Raw genomic sequence first — 5,000 nt, 5'->3', positions numbered from 1 at the left:
AGGAGCTGTAGGTAATTTTATACTGCCATAACATTCTTTTCTATTAAATTTTACATTTAATATTTCAACTTATCATTGAATTTACTTGAGTTAAGAAGTAAAAGAGGTCTAAAGTTAATGTTTTAGAGCACCTACACCCAAACCACACTGGACATGCCCAATCTCATCTGATCTTGGAATCTATGCAGTGTTGGGCCTGGTTAGTACTTGGATGGGAGACCACCTGGGAATACTAGGTGCTGTAGGTAATTTTATACTGCCATAACATTCTTTTCTATTACATTTTACATTTAATTTTTTCAACTTATCAATGAATTTCCTTGAGTTAAGAAGTAATAGAGGTCTAAAGTTAATACTTTTGAGCACCTACAGCCAATCCACACTGGACATGCCCAATCTCGTCTTATCTTGGTAGCTATGCAGTGTTGGGCCTCGTCAGTACTTGGATGGGAGACCACCTGGGAAAACCAGGTGCAGTACGTAATTTTATACTCCCATAACATTCTTTTCTATTACATTTTACATTTAATTTTTTCAACTTATCAATTAATTTACTTGAGTTAAGAAGTAATACAGGTCTAAAGTTAATGTTTTTGAGCACCTACAGCCAAACCACACTGGACATGCCCAATCTCGTCTGATCTTGGAAGCTATGCAGTGTTGGGACTGGTTAGTACTTGGATGGGTGACTACCTAGGAATCCCAGGTGCTGTAGGTAATTTTAAACTGCCATAACATTCTTTTCTATTACATTTTACATTTAATTTTTTCAACTTATCAATGAATTTACTTGTGTTAAGAAGTAAAAGCGGTCTAAATTTAATGCTTTTGAGCACCTACAGCCAAACCACAGTGGACATGCCCAATCTCGTCTGATCTTGGAAGCTATGCAGTGTTGGGCCTGGTAAGTACTTGGATGGGAGACTACCTGGGAATACCAGGAGCTGTAGGTAATTTTATACTGCCAGAACATTCTTTTCTATTACAATTTACATTTAATTTTTTCAATTTAACAATGAATTTACTTGAGTTAAGAAGTAATAGAGGTCTAAATTTAATGCTTTTGACCACCTACAGCCAAACCACACTGGACATGCCCAATCTCGTCTGATCTTGGAAGCTATGCAGTGTTGGGCCTGGTTTGTACTTGGATGGGAGACCACCTGGGAATACCAGGTGCTGTAGGTAATTTTAGACAGCCAAAACATTCTTTTCTATTACATTCTACATTTCATTTTTTCAACTTATCAATGAATTTACTTGAGTTAAGAAGTAATAGAGGTCTAAATTTAATGCTTTTGAGCACCTACAGCCAAACCACACTGGACATGCCCAATCTCGTCTGATCTTGGAAGCTATGCAGTGTTGGGCCTGGTTTGTACTTGGATGAGAGACCACCTGGGAATACCAGGTGCTGTAGGTAATTTTAGACAGCCAAAACATTCTTTTCTATTACATTCTACATTTCATTTTTTCAACTTATCAATGAATTTACTTGTGTTAAGAAGTAAAAGCGGTCTAAATTTAATGCTTTTTAGCACCTACAGCCAAACCACAGTGGACATGCCCAATCTCGTCTGATCTTGGAAGCTATGCAGTGTTGGGCCTGGTAAGTACTTGGATGGGAGACCACCTGGGAATACCAGGAGCTGTAGGTAATTTTATACTGCCAGAACATTCTTTTCTATTACATTTTACATTTAATTTTTTCAACTTAACAGTGAATTTACTTGAGTTAAGAAGTAAGAGAGGTCTAAATTTAATGCTTTTGAGCACCTACAGCCAAACCACACTGGACATGCCCAATCTCGTCTGATCTTGGAAACTATGCAGTGTTGGGCCTGGTTTGTACTTGGATGGGAGACCACCTGGGAATACCAGGTGCTGTAGGTAATTTTAGACAGCCAAAACATTCTTTTCTATTACATTCTACATTTCAATTTTTCAACTTATCAATGAATTTACTTGAGTTAAGAAGTAAAAGAGGTCTAAAGTTAATGGTTTTGAGCACCTACAGCCAAACCACACTAGACATGCCCAATCTCGTCTGATCTTGGAAGCTATGCAGTGTTGGGCCTGGTTAGTACTTCGATGGGAGGCCACCTGAGAATACTAGGTGCTGTAGGTAATTTTATACTGCCATAACATTCTTTTCTATTACATTTTACATTTCGTTTTTCAACTTATCATTGAATTTACTTGAGTTAAGAAGTAAAAGAGGTCTAAAGTTAATGTTTTTGAGCACCTACAACCAAACCACACTGGACATGCCCAATCTCGTCTGAACTCGGAAGCTAGGCAGTGTTGGGCCTGGTTAGTACTTGGATGGGAGACCACCTGGGATTACCAGGTGCTGTATGTAATTTTATACTGCCATAACATTCTTTTCTATTACATTTTAAATTTAATTTTTTCAACTTATCAATGAATTTACTTGAGTTAAGAAGTAATAGAGGTCTAAAGTTAATGTTTTTGAGCACCTACAGGCAAACCACACTGGACATGCCCAATCTCGTCTGATCTTGGAAGCTATGCAGTGTTGGGCCTGGTTAGTACTTGGATGGGAGACCACCTGGGAATACCAGGTGCTGTAGGTAATTTTATACTGCCATAACATTCTTTTCTATTACATTTTACATTTAATTTTTTCAACTTAACAATGAATTTACTTGAGTTAAGAAGTAATAGAGGTCTAAATTTAATGCTTTTGAGCACCTACCGCCAAACCACACTGGACATGCCCAATCTCGTCTGGTCTTGGAAGCTATGCAGTGTTGGGCCTGGTTTGTACTTGGATGAGAGACCACCTGGGAATACCAGGTGCTGTAGGTAATTTTAGACAGCCAAAACATTCTTTTCTATTACATTCTACATTTCATTTTTTCAACTTATCAATGAATTTACTTGTGTTAAGAAGTAAAAGCGGTCTAAATTTAATGCTTTTTAGCACCTACAGCCAAACCACAGTGGACATGCCCAATCTCGTCTGATCTTGGAAGCTATGCAGTGTTGGGCCTGGTAAGTACTTGGATGGGAGACCACCTGGGAATACCAGGAGCTGTAGGTAATTTTATACTGCCAGAACATTCTTTTCTATTACATTTTACATTTAATTTTTTCAACTTAACAGTGAATTTACTTGAGTTAAGAAGTAAGAGAGGTCTAAATTTAATGCTTTTGAGCACCTACAGCCAAACCACACTGGACATGCCCAATCTCGTCTGATCTTGGAAGCTATGCAGTGTTGGGCCTGGTTTGTACTTGGATGGGAGACCACCTCGGAATACCAGGTGCTGTAGGTAATTTTAGACAGCCAAAACATTCTTTTCTATTACATTCTACATTTCATTTTTTCAACTTATCTATGAATTTACTTGAGTTAAGAAGTAAAAGAGGTCTAAAGTTAATGGTTTTGAGCACCTACAGCCAAACCACACTAGACATGCCCAATCTCGTCTGATCTTGGAAGCTATGCAGTGTTGGGCCTGGTTAGTACTTGGATGGGAGACCACCTGAGAATACTAGGTGCTGTAGGTAATTTTATACTGCCATAACATTCTTTTCTATTACATTTTACATTTCGTTTTTCAACTTATCATTGAATTTACTTGAGTTAAGAAGTAAAAGAGGTCTAAAGTTAATGTTTTTGAGCACCTACAACCAAACCACACTGGACATGCCCAATCTCGTCTGAACTTGGAAGCTAGGCAGTGTTGGGCCTGGTTAGTACTTGGATGGGAGACCACGTGGGATTACCAGGTGCTGTAGGTAATTTTATACTGCCATAACATTCTTTTCTATTACATTTTAAATTTAATTTTTTCAACTTATCAATGAATTTACTTGAGTTAAGAAGTAATACAGGTCTAAAGTTAATGTTTTTGTGCACCTACAGCCAAACCACACTGGACATGCCCAATCTCATCTGATCTTGGAAGCTATGCAGTGTTGGGACTGGTTAGTACTTGGATGGGAGACTATCTAGGAATCCCAGGTGCTGTAGGTAATTTTATACTGCCATAACATTCTTTTCTATTACATTTTACATTTAATTTTTTCAACTTATCAATGAATTTACTTGTGTTAAGAAGTAAAAGCGGTCTAAATTTAATGCTTTTGAGCACCTACAGCCAAACCACAGTGGACATGCCCAATCTCGTCTGATCTTGGAAGCTATGCAGTGTTGGGCCTGGTTAGTACTTGGATGGGAAACCACCTGGGAATACCAGGTGCTGTAGGTAATTTTATATAGCCATTACATTCTTTTCTATTACATTTTACATTACATTTTTTCAACTTAGCAATGAATTTACTTGAATTAAGAAGTAAAAGATGTCTAAAGTTAATATTTTTCAGCACCTATAGCCAAACCACACTGGACATGGCCAATGTCATTTGATCTTGGAAGCTATGCAGTGTTGAGCATGGTCAGTACTTGGATGGGAGACCACCTGGGAATACCAGGTGCTGTAGGTAATTTTATACTGCCATAACATTCTTTTCTATTACATTTTACATTTAATTTTTTCAACTTATCAATGAATTTACTTGAGTTAAGAAGTAAAAGAGGTCTAAAGTTAATGTTTTTGAGCACCTACAGCCAAACCACACTGGACATGCCCAATCTCGTCTGATCTTGGAAGCTGTGCAGTTTTGGGCCTGGTTAGTACTTGGATGGGAGACCACCTGGAAATACCAGGTGCTGTAGGTAATTTTATACTGCCATAACAGTCTTTTCTATTACATTTTACATTTAATTTTTTCAACTTATCAATGAATTTCCTTGAGTTAAGAAGTAATAGAGGTCTAAAGTTAATGTATTTGAGCACCTACAGCCAAACCACAGTGGACATGCCCAATCTTGTCTGATCTTGGAAGCTATGCAGTGTTCGGCCTGGTTAGTACTTGGATGGGAGACCACCTGGGAATACCAGGAGCTGTAGTTAATTTTATACTGCCTTAACATTCTTTTCTATTACATTTTACATTTAATTTTTCAA

At 37.8% G+C, this 5,000-nt stretch overlaps 21 pseudogenes; all 21 read left to right on the top strand.

Moving 5' to 3' along the window:
* The window catches only part of LOC148452312 (5S ribosomal RNA), a 119-nt pseudogene extending 105 nt beyond the window's left edge, over positions 1 to 14 (top strand).
* Positions 15 to 129: 115 nt separating this feature from the next.
* Positions 130 to 248, top strand: LOC148452311 (5S ribosomal RNA; annotated as a pseudogene).
* A 351-nt stretch (positions 249 to 599) lies between these two features.
* Positions 600 to 718, top strand: LOC148452310 (5S ribosomal RNA; annotated as a pseudogene).
* A 116-nt stretch (positions 719 to 834) lies between these two features.
* LOC148452309 (5S ribosomal RNA) lies at positions 835 to 953 on the top strand (annotated as a pseudogene).
* Positions 954 to 1,069: 116 nt separating this feature from the next.
* LOC148452308 (5S ribosomal RNA) lies at positions 1,070 to 1,188 on the top strand (annotated as a pseudogene).
* A 116-nt stretch (positions 1,189 to 1,304) lies between these two features.
* LOC148452307 (5S ribosomal RNA) lies at positions 1,305 to 1,423 on the top strand (annotated as a pseudogene).
* A 116-nt stretch (positions 1,424 to 1,539) lies between these two features.
* LOC148452306 (5S ribosomal RNA) lies at positions 1,540 to 1,658 on the top strand (annotated as a pseudogene).
* A 116-nt stretch (positions 1,659 to 1,774) lies between these two features.
* Positions 1,775 to 1,893, top strand: LOC148452305 (5S ribosomal RNA; annotated as a pseudogene).
* A 116-nt stretch (positions 1,894 to 2,009) lies between these two features.
* Positions 2,010 to 2,128, top strand: LOC148452304 (5S ribosomal RNA; annotated as a pseudogene).
* A 115-nt stretch (positions 2,129 to 2,243) lies between these two features.
* On the top strand, positions 2,244 to 2,362 carry LOC148452303 (5S ribosomal RNA; annotated as a pseudogene).
* Positions 2,363 to 2,478: 116 nt separating this feature from the next.
* LOC148452302 (5S ribosomal RNA) lies at positions 2,479 to 2,597 on the top strand (annotated as a pseudogene).
* Positions 2,598 to 2,713: 116 nt separating this feature from the next.
* LOC148452301 (5S ribosomal RNA) lies at positions 2,714 to 2,832 on the top strand (annotated as a pseudogene).
* Positions 2,833 to 2,948: 116 nt separating this feature from the next.
* On the top strand, positions 2,949 to 3,067 carry LOC148452300 (5S ribosomal RNA; annotated as a pseudogene).
* Positions 3,068 to 3,183: 116 nt separating this feature from the next.
* On the top strand, positions 3,184 to 3,302 carry LOC148452299 (5S ribosomal RNA; annotated as a pseudogene).
* Positions 3,303 to 3,418: 116 nt separating this feature from the next.
* LOC148452298 (5S ribosomal RNA) lies at positions 3,419 to 3,537 on the top strand (annotated as a pseudogene).
* Positions 3,538 to 3,652: 115 nt separating this feature from the next.
* LOC148452297 (5S ribosomal RNA) lies at positions 3,653 to 3,771 on the top strand (annotated as a pseudogene).
* Positions 3,772 to 3,887: 116 nt separating this feature from the next.
* LOC148452296 (5S ribosomal RNA) lies at positions 3,888 to 4,006 on the top strand (annotated as a pseudogene).
* Positions 4,007 to 4,122: 116 nt separating this feature from the next.
* Positions 4,123 to 4,241, top strand: LOC148452295 (5S ribosomal RNA; annotated as a pseudogene).
* Positions 4,242 to 4,357: 116 nt separating this feature from the next.
* On the top strand, positions 4,358 to 4,476 carry LOC148452294 (5S ribosomal RNA; annotated as a pseudogene).
* Positions 4,477 to 4,592: 116 nt separating this feature from the next.
* Positions 4,593 to 4,711, top strand: LOC148452293 (5S ribosomal RNA; annotated as a pseudogene).
* A 116-nt stretch (positions 4,712 to 4,827) lies between these two features.
* LOC148452292 (5S ribosomal RNA) lies at positions 4,828 to 4,946 on the top strand (annotated as a pseudogene).
* The last annotated feature ends 54 nt before the right edge of the window (positions 4,947 to 5,000 follow it).

This window comes from Taudactylus pleione, unplaced genomic scaffold, assembly GCF_031769625.1.
Source record: "Taudactylus pleione unplaced genomic scaffold, aTauple2 ptg001184l, whole genome shotgun sequence".
Taxonomy (NCBI): domain Eukaryota; kingdom Metazoa; phylum Chordata; class Amphibia; order Anura; family Myobatrachidae; genus Taudactylus; species Taudactylus pleione.
This window is presented reverse-complemented; position numbering and strand designations above follow the sequence as displayed.